Below are 13,491 nucleotides of genomic sequence, written 5' to 3'. Positions count from 1 at the left end.
AGACTCATCCAGGCCCTATGTGAAAACGAGGGAAGTAAGTGGAGGGGAAAGCTTGGGAGGAAATTAGGGTTCCTTCCACCCTAATTAATGTTTGGGGGCATTTAGGACAGGCACCAAATTAACTGCTCCAAAGAACTCTCATTGAAGAAAAAAATACATTGTTGCCCCAGCGTGTAATTAGAAGACAGTACAAGGAGAGCCCTCTTGGAAGAGGATAAAGGCAGCCTTTAGCCCAAGTCGGGGGCTCAGAGGGAAGGGGCCATTAGGGCGGCCGGGTGGAGGGGAGCGCCAGGGCAGACAATATAGGATTGTTTAGGTCCTTGGGATCTGTAAGTTGTAAACAGGTAGCCTCTGAATGAGGAATTATGAGACTCCTGGGGGGCCCGGCTTCCCAGCCAAACAAGCCCTCAATGCCTCCAGAAGGGAGAATAGAGAGGTGAATAGGGCGGACTGGTTAGCTGAGAGAATACTCAATGCTTGTCTTAAGTGATTACATGGGGGAGCAGGGGCGCTCTCATTGAGTTATCTTTGCACTGCCTTTGTCTGCTCTAATTGGAGCTGATGAGGTGCTAATTGGAGGCCTTGTTTAAAAGCCCACTACTTTCATCATTGGAAAACCCAGGGAGCCCCAGCGAGTGGAGTTAATGAGACCAAAAATACTATAAAGTGTTGCTTGACAAGAAGAATAAGGAGGAGGAGGGGGGGGGGAGGAGGAGGAGGAGGAGGAGGAGGAGGAGGAGGACATTAACAACAACAACTCACAGTTTCTGGGTGTCCAGAGGAGAGAAAGGAAATAGCTTGGGGGCAGAGAAAGAGGTTGAACTCTTTCCCAAGCTTTTTACCCCAGAAAAGGGAGAGTCTGGGCAGGAATAGTCTGGCTGCTTCTGTCCTCTTATTATCCACACTGGGCCAGGATGCAGGCTCGGGCCAAGAGGGCCTAGCTCCCTGACTGCCTTCTAGAATGGTCCAGAAGATGGTGTGTGGGATCAGACATATGTCAGCATGACCTTAGTCCCTCCTTTCAGAGGGACGGCTGTTAGCTGTGATTATGCCTTTCCCCCACCCCTTAACTGCAGTAAAGATCTTATATCTCTAGCCACCCCTAAGTCACAGGCCTGGAATTGACCTGCTTTTGCAATTACCTTCTAGATCTATGACTTGGGGAGACTGAGGCGGGATTAGTTTGCTAGTGGTGCCTGGAAGAGTTAGGCATGCTCTGTTTTATTTCCCTTTCTTTCCTTTATACTTTAAAAAATATATCTCTGATACCTTTTTTTAAAAAAATATATTTATTGGGAGTCGGGCAGTAGTGCAGTGGGTTAAGCACACATGGCGTAAAGCGCAAGGGCCAGTGTAAGGATCCTGGTTTGAGCCCCCGGCTCCCCACCTACAGGTCACTTCACAGGCGGTGAAGCAGGTCTGCAGGTGTCTGTCTTTCCTCCTCTCTGTCTTCCCCTTCCCTCTCCATTTCTCTCTATCCTATCCAACAGCAACAGCTGTGACAACAATAACAACTACAACAAGCACAACAAAGGTAACAAAATGGGAAAAATAGCCCCTAGGAGCAGTGGATTCGTTGTGCAGGCACCGAGCCCCAGCAATAACCCTGGAGGCAATATATATATATATATTTATCCAGGCCAGAAGGCAACTCACTCTGCCATGTGTGTGACTTGCATTCAAACCCCAGCACCACATGTCATGACCTTGGCACCAGGGGAAGCTCCAGTGCTGTGGCGTCCCTCCCTCCTTCCCCGTGTATGCTGTTCTAGCTAGATTTTTTTTTTTTCCTCCTCCAGGGTTATTGCTGGGCTCAGTGCCTGCACCATGAATCCACCGCTCCTGGAGGCCATTTTTTCCCCTTTTGTTGCCCTTGTTGTAGCTTCGTTGTGGTTATTATTATTGACCTTGTTGACGCAATTCGTTGTTGCATAGGACAGAGAGAAATGGAGAGAGGAGGGGAAGACAGAGAAGGGGAGAGAAAGATAGACACCTGCAGACCTGCTTCACCGCCTGTGAAGCGACTCCCCTGCAGTTGGGGAGCTGGGGGCTCGAACCGGGATCCTTACGCCGGTCCCTGCGCTTTGCGCCACATGCGCTTAACCCACTGCGCCACCGCCCGACCCCCTAGATTTTTTTTTTTTAATTTAAAGAATTAAAACCTTGGCCCCAGAAGAGTTAAATTGTACATGTGTGAGGTCCAGACCTCCCCCAATACACATATAGATTTACTTATGTTGAGAGAGAGAGAATGAGAGCACTGCTTAGCTCTCAACCAGGGATCCAGCGCAGATTCGCACATGAAAGTCCTGTACTCGACCAGCGGCACCTCCCCAGCTGCCCCAAATGTTTATAATGAACCCGTATAACATTTCTCATCAGAAATGTAGCATCAGGACTGGGGAAACAGCTCAGCATAGAAACCCAGGACCTGCAGGCCTAATGCCCTGGAGCCCCCAGGTTTGATCCCCAGTATCACCCTGCCAGGGTTGAGAGGTGCTCTAATCTCTGTTTCTCTGTCTCCTCTCTCTCTCTCTCTCTCTCCTCTCTCATACAAATAATTAAATCTTTAAGAAAATAACACATTGGACTGGAGAGATAGCATGATGATTCTATAAGACTCATGCCTCAGGCTCTAAGGCACCCACCCTCGGGCTCCCAGCACCATCATGAACCAGAGCTGGTCACTCTCTCTAGTGCGTGCGTGCGTGCGTGCGTGCGTGCGTGCGTGCGTGCGTGCGTGCGTGTGTGTGTGTGTGCCTGTGTGTTGTTCTCTCACACTAAAATAAATAAATAAATAAATAAATAAATATTTTTTTCAAAAGGAAAAGTACATCCTCACTCAAGGCAACTTTAATTTCACGTAAGGCCAGAGGGTACCTGGCATGTCCACCCTCTACATCTCCCAGTGCCCTCCCCTGCCCCAAAATAAAAAAGGAAGAGGACAGTGAAGTCTCCCTAATAAACAGCAATCTCACAGTGGCACACTCTTCCACTCTACCCTTCCTCTCCGGACCTCTTTGAGAACGGACGTACAAAAGCATCCCAGCAGCTGGGCTGTGCAAAGCTTCTTGAAGATTCCTCTCCTCACACGCTGTGACTGGGCATATTGTCTTCCATTCCCACCTCAGCTTAAGTGACCCTTCCCCATTAAGTGGCCATATGGAAAAGCCAGCCATGGGACTACCCTTTGGGGAAAGAAACACAGAATCCACGCAGAGAACACAGGTCAGCTGATAACTTCCGGCCTGAAGTGTTTGAGCCCTTGGGTGGGAGGTGGGAGGGGTCACTTGTCATCCTTGTGGAGAAATGGTTGACATGAGTGACGTGCTTGGAGCTGTGCCCAGGTCCAGGGCTTCGGTGGGAGAGCAGGAGTGAGAGAGGCTCCTGAAGGAGCTAGAAAGCAAAGCTGAGGTATACAGCACCAAAGTAAAAGACTCTGGGGTCAGGGGAGGGTTCAGGTCCTGGATCATGATAGCAGAGGAGGACCTAGTGAGGGTTGAATTATTATGTGGAAAACTGGAAAATGTTATGCATGTACAAACTACTGTATTTTACTGTGGACTGTAAACCATTAATCCCCCCAATAAAGAAATTTTAAGAAAAGGAAGGAAGGAGAAGAAAAGAAAAGGAGGAAAGAAAGGGCGAGCTGAGGCACAAGGACAGAGCTGCTGGATGTGGGTTTGAAAACAGTAGCTCTCAGGGACAGTGTATTGAGGACACCTGTCATTCCTGGGTGAGTGGGCAACTCTGGCGCAGCTCAGTGCTAGGAAGAGCCCTGCAGAGGTCACTGTTCTGTGGCTGAAGAAGCAAGAGACATGCTTACAGTCACCTAGGTGACCAGGGGTGGCCCACTTTTTGAATGCCAAACTAGGGAGTGAACTAAGGTCTCCCACTGTGTGTAATACCACTGATCAGCTTCCAAGTCCAACTTGCTTCATCCCTTTGATTTAGAGAGAGAGAGAGGAGAGACAGAGGACAGATCTCAGCATTCTTCCACCATCCACGGAGCTCCCTCTGGTGTTATTCATGGTATTCCCATGTGGTGTCAGGGCTCAAAATTAGGGCGGGGGTAGGTAGCATAATGGCTATGCAAAGAGTCTCTCATGCCTGAGGCTCCAAAGTTCCAGGTTCAATCCACCGCACTACCATAAGCCAGGGCTGATCAGTGCTCTGGTTAAAAAAAAAAAAAAAAAAAAAAAAAGGCCTCTTGCAAGGCAAAGACTTGTGTTCTAGCAGATGAGCCATCTTCTGAAACTTTAATCTAAAAAAAAAAGTCATTTGAATTGTTATATTAGGGAAATTGTGATGTGCAGGACTGTTGTTACATAGGTGTGATTGTTTTCTTCCGTGATAGGTGTCCACATACCACTCCCACCACCAGCTTCAGTTCTCATGCATTGGGCCCCCAATGCTCTCTCTACCCTCTCTCACCACCTCCCTCCCCCCAAATCCTTGACTTTTCTGCAATAGAACACAACACCTACCCAAACAGATCTCTGTAAACCTATGTTCATGGCAACACAACTCGTAAAGATGGTGGAGCTGGGGAGATAGCTTCTCAAGTGGTGAAGTCATACTAAAGCTATCTCTCTCTCTTTCTCCATCTCTGTCTACCCCTCCTCTTGATTTCTGGCTGTCTCTATTCAGTAAATAAAGGTAATTGAAAAAATTAACTAACTACAAATATGGCTTTTGGCCAGAGAACCTCCAGTCCTTAGACATTTGCAAGTGCAAAGACTAGGCATCCTGGATGTCATACCAATAGACAAGCCTCCACACCTGGTAACTGAGTAAGACAGGAAGCTACCCCTAGTGCCAAGTGTTAGGGTGACAAACTTCTGCCTCTGTTTACACAGCAGAGCCCACCGTCAATCAGAACTAGTGCCCTCTGGCCCAACAGCAGGCAGCGGGTTGGTTTCCTCTTTGCCAGTATGCCTTCCTCTGCCTTACTTTTGAGTTAGAAGGTGGATTATCTCTCACTGCCCTCCCTCTCTTCTCTTTAATGTGTTTATCCCAATACGCTTTCTATAACCTTTCTTGGGTGATGCCTTTTTCTCTGGGGTCTCCTGCTAGAAGACTGCAGAAATGTAGATATGTCTTCACTATTTATCCCCAACTTCTGTCTCACCTGAAATGAACTTCTCACCAATATATAGACCCCACTCTTTTTTTCTTTCTCTCTCTGTTTCCTTCTATTCTTTTCACTAGTGATTTAATATTAATTTTCAAAATTATAAGATAGTAGGGATATAATTCCACATCATTCCCACCACCAGAGTTCTTTGTCCCCTCCATTTGGGAACTGCTGGGCAGAGAGAGAGAATTAGGCCCAGCAAAGCCCCCACCTCCTGTGCTTGACGCCCAGCAAAGCAGGCGGACAGGAGGTGAGGGTTTGCACAGTGGATTCTGGGTGCCGTCCTGCCTGTTCCCCACAGAGGAAGAGCAGTGTTGGTGTGGTGCCGGTGGAGGTTGTGGGTCACAGACGTTTCCCAAGGTGTCCAGGTGAGTGAGACTGAGGCAGGTGCTCGGAAGCCCCTGAGCTCCAGCTCCAGCAGATGGCTGAGCTGCCCCCCCAGATGCCCCCCAGCTGCTCCTAAGGCAGCTCCGACAAGTTAATGAGCAGCTTGAAGATGGAGGGGGCGAGGCTGGGGTGGAGCGCCAGCAGTCTGCACAGCCCCCAGCAGATGCTGCAGCGGGAGGCTGGGGGTGGGGGCTGTTTGCCAGTTGGCTGCAGCTTCTGAAAGAGCAAACAGACACAGACAGGGACATCAGTGCAGCCTCCACCATGCGAAAAATAAGCAGAGTGGTCCCACAAACTGAATCAGATCATAGAACTTGTGCCGGTACACAGAAAGAAAACTGAACACAGTTATTTGGTTGATGTCACTGAATAAAACACCTTTAGGTGAGGTGGAGAGCATGGAGGCAGGAAAGAAGAGGCCAGCATTTTAACCGGAGAGAGGAAATTGAAGATTCCAGGGCCAAGTGTCCTCATCTGATAAGGAAGAAATGAAGATCCAGGGAGATCAATGGCTTCCTTGCAGGGCAAGCCAAAGGCAAAGCTTAGAGAAGAGGGTTCTTGGTTCATAATTCCATACGCCACCTTTCAAAAGATATATTTATTTTATTAGGTTGTTAGGAAAGTAATGTATTTCTCCATGTTTTTCTATGCAAATAAGCACCATGACTTCCTACAACCCAATACTTTTGTGAAATATTTTATTGATTTATTTTGGATAGAGACAGAGAGCAGTTGAGAAGGAAGGGGAAGATAGAGAGGGGAAAGAGAGAGACATCTGCAGTCCTGCTTCACTACTTGTGAAGATTTTCCCCTGTATGTAAGTGAGAATCTGGGGCTTGAATCAGGGTCCTTGAGCATAGGAACTTGTGTGCTCTACCAGGTATGCCACCAGCTGCCCCCTATTCCCAATAATTTTAAGAGAGCAAGAGAGAGAAGAAGACAGAGTACCTCTCTGCTCAGGCATTTCTGATGCCAGGAAATGAACCTAGAGCCTCAAGCACTCAAGTCCTTTTTCTACCACTAAGCTATCTCCCCAACTCAAGTCTTATTTGATTATGACACCTGCCTGACCCATGTTTTGCTCGTGTTTTACTTATGTTTAATGTAAACAACTTTAGATGGAGAGAGAGAGAGAGAGAATGAATACGAGAGAGAGAGAGAATGAATATGAAAGAGACCACAGCATCAACGCTTCCTTCAGTGTGGTAGAGGCCAGGCTCAAACCTGGGTCATGCACATGGCAAAGCAACACACTATCCAAGTGAGTTATTTCAGTGTCCCAGTGTGAAATATTTTTAAGTACTTGTTACTGTTGATTTGACATTGGTTCACAGAAGTAGATTCCAGGGGAACAGTTTCATTCTGACAGGTGTGTGTGAATTCATTTCACCCACCACCAAAGTCCCTGCACCCCCTCCCCTTCCCCCTGATGCTGCAGTCTGGAAACACACATGCTTAGGGCCAGGTAGACAGCATCATGGTTCTGCAAAAGACTCTCCTGCCCAAGGCTCCGAAGCCTCAGATCCATTCCCCTGCTCCACCATACACCAGAACTGAGCAGTGCTCTGGTCTCTCTGTGTGTCTTTCTCTATCTATGTTTCTCTTTCATTAAAATAAAATGTTTTTAGGGAGTCGGGCAGTAGCACAGTAGTCGGGTTAAGCGCATGTGGTGCAAAGCACAAGGACCGGCATAATGATTCCAGTTCGTGCCCCCAGCTCCCCACCTACAGGGGAGTCGCTTCACAGGTGAATAAGGTCTGCAGATGTCTATCTTTCTCTCCGCTTCTCTGTCTTCTCCTCTCTCCATTTCTCTCTGTCCTATCCAACAACAACAACATCAATAACAACAACAATAATAACTACAGCAATAAAAAAACAACAAGGGCAACAAAAGGGAATAAATAAAAAATATTTTATTTTAATGGCACTGCAGGTTAAGCACACATAGTGCAAAGCACAAGGACTAGCACAAGGAACCCAGTTTGAACCTCCGGCTCCCCACCTACAGGTGAAGCAAGAGGTGAAGCAGGTTTGGAGGTGTCTTTCTCTCCCCCTTTCTGTCTTCCCCTCCTCTCTCAATTTTTCTCTGTTCTATCCAACAACAACAATATCAATAATAACAGCAACAACACCACCAATGGGAAAAAAGATAGCCACCAGGAGCAGTGGATTCATAGTGCATGCAGCAAGCCCCAGCAATAAACATGGAAGCAAGAAAGAAAGAGAAAAGAAACATGTGTGAAATGCAAAACCTCCCAATACTACAGATAAAGTTAATGCAAATTTAAGACTTCATGTCATGCCACTTCTCACCTACTAATGTAGGGGGGAAAAAATCAAACCTCAGAAAGCAAGAACATGTCCAGAGCATTGGGATTTTGACAACTGCCTGATAATACTCGACCTCAGCTAAAAGTTCCAGACTCAAAAATGATACCAAAGAGGCCAAGCCAATGGGAGCAGAGACAAACAAATCTAACTGCCACTTTTGGAACATGCTTGGAAATGAACTCTTCAGTCCGAAACTGGTTCAGAACAGGAGGAAAGACATCAAGTGTTTTTCCTCCCCTGTGAGAATTGTAGATCAAAGCCAAGAGTCAGTGAGGGGAAGGTTCTTTTTACAGAAGTAGTCAGCCTGATCAATGAGAAAGAAATGGTGGGTTTTAGAACACTGCCATTTCCCAGACCTCCTGAAATAAAGAGCACAGGAAATGCTCATCGGTGTTTGCTCAGAGCCAGACTCCTCGTGTCTCCTGTGGAGAGAGACATGCTCCCCACTGTCTGTGAACTGTTCTTGCCAAAAATTCCAGCTGGCCAGTACTTCTGGAGACACAGCATCCTCAGATGTGGCCTTTGTCCAGGCCCTGCCGCCTTCACTTACTTTGCAACAAACTCCTCACCGGGCCAGCAGCCTCCCCACCTCAGACGTCTAGAGGGAACCATGTTAAATGTGTTTATTTAAGTCACCTCTCCCCCTTTCTGTCGGAATGGTCCCTATTTCAGGTTGAATTACCCCATCCCACAAGCACACACAACCAGGAAGGAAGGAAGGAAGGAAGGAAGGAAGGAAGGAAGGAAGGGAAGAAGGAAGGAAAGAAGGAAGGAAAGAAGGAAGGAAAGAAGGAAGGAAGGAAGGAAGGAAGGAGGGAAAGAAGGAAAGAAAGAAGGAAGGAAGGAAGGAAGGAAGGAAAGAAGGAAGGAAGGAAGGAAGGAAAGAAGGAAGGAAAGAAGGAAAAGGGAAGGAAAGAGGGAAGGAAAGGAAGAGGGAAGAAAAGAAAGAAAGAAAGAAAGAAAGAAAGAAAGAAAAAAAGAAAGAAAAAAAGAAAGAAAAAAAGAGAGGAGGAGGAGAAAGAAAAAAGGAAGGAAAGAAAGGAATGAAGGAAGTTCTAGTGCTAACTTGGAAGTTTATGGCCACACCCCCATTTGGAATCAAGGTTCTTGCAGATATAAGTTACAGTGAGGTCACAGGAGGTGAAAGTGGCCCTTAACCAAGGATGGCTGTCCTTATAAGAAGAAAATTTAGACATAGGAACACTGTGTCCATGTGAGGCTGGACCATTGTATGTTGTTTCTCCACAAGATGATAAGGAATGATAAGGATAGCTGGAGCTGGAGCTCAGTGATTGAACACAGGTTTTGCATAGATGAGGTCTGGGGTTCCATCATGGACACAAAAGGAAGAGAGAGAATGAAAGGAAGAAAGAATGAGAAAAGGAACAAAGAATAAAAAAAAGGCAAGTAAGAAGAGAAAGCAGCTGGCAGTGGCACATGTGGTTGCAAGCATCTCTCTCTCCCTCTCTCTCTCTCTCCCTCTCCCCTCTCAATTTCTCTCTAGCCCATCAAATACTATAAGTAAATAAATAATTTTTATTTAATAATTTAATTACTTAAAAAAGAGAAGAGAAAGAAATGAAAGGAGAAAGAAAAAAGTCATGAATTACTGTCAACTACAGAAGCTAGAAAAGCTGCCTTTCCAGTTTCCCTGTGGGGAATCCCTCCCTCACAGCCCCCTATATCAGCTGCACAAATTATCACAGCTCCTCCAGAGAAATAGGCTCTTGCAGACCCCTGGCCTTTGCACATAATGACTGTCACCCCTCTCCTGATCAACTCAGATGACAATTGCTCTTTGAACATGCCTTCCTGGACGGCATCAAAGTCCTTTCAGGATGCCAAAGCACTGTGTGCCCACCCATTCCTTTATGTTTGCCAGGCAACTTTATTGTGAACCCCAACCAGATGTGAGTTGTGCTGTAGCCCTGCTCTCTCCAGAAGTCCAGTGCAAACAGTCAGAATAACACACCTAGTGGAATGCTGTGATTTCTAAGGCCCCTGGGTTGTTGCAAGCCTTTTCTGTGTATTGACTCAGTTAATTTCATAACTCTGGGTCATTATCCCAACTTCACAGATGAGGAAACAGAAATATAAGAGACTTGTCAGGTAATATGCACAATAAAAAGTGAAATTGTACCCCTAAAACAATGGTGGTTGGAGAGGGAAGCAGAGAGATATAATTGTGGTTCTGTAAGAGAACTTTATGCCTGAGTCACCATTGTCCCAAGTTCAGTCCCCAGCATCAGCATAACCCAGAGTCTAGTAGATAAGTAACTAGGGGTCAGGGTGGTAGCACACCTGGTTAAACACACACATTGCAGTCTGCAAGGATCCAGTTTCAAGAGCCTGGTCCCCACCTGCAGGAGGAAAGCTTCACAAGTAGTGAAGCAGGGTTGTAGGTATCTCTCTGTCTCTTTTCCTCTCTAACTTCTCTGCTCCTCTCACTTTCTCCCCATCTTTAACTAATAAATAAATAAATAAATAAATAAATAGAGATTATGTTCCTTCCAACAATATGTAAAGGTTCCAATTTCTGTACTTCCTATCAAAACTTACTTTCTCTTTGAAGAAAAAAAAATAAATTCATTGGGGAGATAGCATAGTGGTTATGCAAACAGATTCTCATGCCTGAGGCACTGAAGTTCCAGGTTTAATCCCCCACACCATCATAAACTAGAGCTGAGCAGTGTTCTGCATCTCTATCAAAAAATAAAAAATAAAAAAAGTCAAAAAAAGAGTTACCATCAGCAAGTAGCTTTATTTATTACAAAAAAAATTAAATGTTCTTTAGAATTCTTTCTCTTTCCTTTTCTCTTATTCAGATAACATCAGTTTACCAGAGTCTAATGTTTTAGGGGTACAATTTCACTTTTTCAAAATATGTTACCACGCCACACCCACCACCAAGCTGCCAATGTCCCTCCACCATAGACCATGGGCCCCTCTCCCTTTGAATTCCCTTCTTTCCTTAAAGGACAATTGAAGCACAAACACTCTGATAAAAGTGCTTCTCAAGTATTGCTCAAGTATTGCTTCTGGGGGCCCTGGGCTAGATCCCCAATGCCACAGGAGAGGACCATGGAGGGTCCTATGAATGGTGGGGTGCTATTATGATGTCTGTGTCTGTCTGTCTATCCTCCCTCTCATCTCTCTCCCTCTATTAATAAAGAATAAAAAACTAAGTCTAGGTGGTCACCCAGTGATACCATGGATCTTTAAAACCCTGATCCCATTCCCCCAGTCATACTGATATTCTGATTTGGTCTGTTGGGCCTGGGAACTGAGAGCTTATACTTCTGGCAAACTCCCAGGTGACCCTGACACTGCTGATCCATAAGATCAATTTATCGGTCGAGATCACAGACAAAGATCATTTGGTCCCTGGTTGGAGGCTGTCCAGCACCTGCCATCTACAATTAGAAGGCACTTCAGACTCCTCCCCATGTTTCAGGGGCCCCTGCCATCCTTCCAGCTGCCTCTTCTAGCCTAATCCAATTTCTGACCACACCCCGTCACTCCCCAAGCTGGGCAAGCGAAGGTCATTGTTGGGCCTCAGTTGTTCCCAGTCGGAATGTGTGTGTGTCTGTGAACCTATGCTGGGCTGGGTACAACGTGTGCCTGAGCTGCTGGTCACCTCTGACCCTTAACTGGAATAATAATTTGGAAAAGATGAGTCACTAAATGTTAGAGATGGTTTAAGTCTCTCCACCACCACCTCCCATCACCACCACTTGTTTCTTTTCTATTTGTTGGCCATTTTTAAAGTTTGTGATTAGTAATGGTTTTCCAGATTATAGGATTATAGGGTATAGTTCCATACCCACCGCCCCGTGATAATCACCATAGTTCTTACAATGTCTTAGAGACAGTTTGGTTACTTCTCGTTTTTGTTGCTTTTTATTTCATTTTATTTTTGGCAAGTTCATGTGTTTCAGTTCTCTAGATTCCACATGACTGAAATGATTTGGTGGTCATCTTTCACCTCTTATTTTACTCAGCATCATCACCTCCAGTTCTATCCATTTTGTCCCAGAGGACACAGTATCACGCTTTTTATTGCAGCATAGTCTTCCATGGGGTCTACCTCCCATAGGCCCTTTATCTAGTCACCTGTTGGTTTTCAGATTTGGTGATTTTTCTTCTTTTTTTTTTTCCCCTTTCTCTCCCCCTCTCTCTGTCTTCCTCTCTTCTCTCCATTTCTCTCTGTCCTATCCAACAACAATAATAATAACCGCAACAACAAGGGCAACAAAAGGGAAAAAAAATAGCCTCCAAGAACAGTGGATTCAGTGTGTAGGCACCAAACCCCAGCGATAACCCTGGAGGCAAAAAAAGAAAGCACTCATTTTAGCTATATCGTTTACTGATTATTATTATTATTTTCAGTATTTATTTTTGTATTCATTCCCTTTTGTTGCCCTTGTTTGATTATTATAGTTATTATTGTCGTTGTTGGATAGGACAGAGAGATATGGAGAGAGGAGGGGAAACCAGAGAGGGGGAGAGAAAGATAGACACCTACAGACCTGCTTCACCGCTTGTGAAGCGACTCCCCTGTAGGTGGGGAGCGAGGGGCTTGAACTGGGATCCTTAAGCTAGTCCTTGCACTTTCCGCCACATGCGTTTAACCCGCTGCGCTACTGCCCAACTCCCTACTGATTATTATTTTAAGGCAATAGATGTGGGGCTGGGTGGTGGTGCACCTGGTTGAGTGCACATGTTACAATGTGCAAGGACCCAGGTTTGAGTCCCGGGTCCCCACTTGCAGGGGGAAGGCTTTACAAGTGGTGAAGCAGTGCCACAGGTGTCTCTCTCTCTCTCTCTCTCCCTCTCTATCCCCCCATTCCCTCTCGATTTCTGGCTGTCTCTATCCAATAAATAAAGATTAAAAAAAATTTTTTTTTAAAGGCAATAGATGCTATTCACAACCATCAAATAATCTATTAAAGAAACATTTTTCATAGTCTTTTCTTTAATTTGTAGATGACCATGATGTCCTTTCTTTCCTGACTTTCCAACTGACTGAGCTGGTAAGTATACACATTTTCCCCTCAAAAAGCTTTTCAGTTTAGTCGTCTTGTCTCATAGCTAAAAATGTGGGGAGATTTAACTCTGGGTCTTGCTTCTGCCAGTTACTGCTCTATGGCCCTGGGCAGGCTACTCAGCCCTGAAACTTCATTTCTTCGGGGTAAGAAGGTGTTGTACTGCCCACTTCATACTGTTGTCTGCACCAAACAAGACAGTGCATTTTTAGCACATATTCCACAGTTCTTATTTATTTTTTTATGTAGTTATTATAGCAGCAATTCAAGTAAGAACTTTTTCTTTTTTATTTATTTTTTAAATTTATTATTTATTCCCTTTTGTTGCCCTTGTTGTTTTATTGTTCTAGTTATGATTGATGTTGTTGTTGGATGGGACAGAGAGAAATGTAGAAAGGAGGGGAAGACAGGGGTAGAGAAAGATAGATACCTGCAGACCTGCTTCACCACCTGCAGGTAGGGAGCTGGGGGCTCCAACTGGGATCCATAGGCCGGTCCTTGCGCTTTGCGCCACCTGCCCTTAACCTGCTGTGCTACTGCCCGACTCCCAGAACTTCCCCTTTCCTCTCTCTCACTCTCTGTGTGTGTGTG

General features: G+C 45.6%; 1 long non-coding RNA gene across 2 annotated transcripts in view; it reads right to left on the bottom strand.

Annotated features, from left to right (window-relative positions):
* Positions 1 to 13,491, bottom strand: part of LOC132533030 (uncharacterized) — a 45,279-nt gene that overhangs the window by 11,386 nt on the left and 20,402 nt on the right. The window contains exon 3 of one of the 2 annotated variants that reach the window (XR_009544915.1): positions 5,332 to 5,740. The exons of the other annotated variant lie outside the window; for it this stretch is intronic. This is a non-coding gene — a long non-coding RNA (uncharacterized LOC132533030). Of the gene's footprint in view, positions 1 to 5,331; positions 5,741 to 13,491 lie in introns of those variants that run through there. 2 annotated transcript variants of the gene reach the window in all.

The sequence above is a fragment of the Erinaceus europaeus genome, chromosome 15 (assembly GCF_950295315.1).
Source record: "Erinaceus europaeus chromosome 15, mEriEur2.1, whole genome shotgun sequence".
Taxonomy (NCBI): domain Eukaryota; kingdom Metazoa; phylum Chordata; class Mammalia; order Eulipotyphla; family Erinaceidae; genus Erinaceus; species Erinaceus europaeus.
Note: the sequence above shows the minus strand (reverse complement) of the source record. Positions and strands in the feature narration are given on the sequence as shown.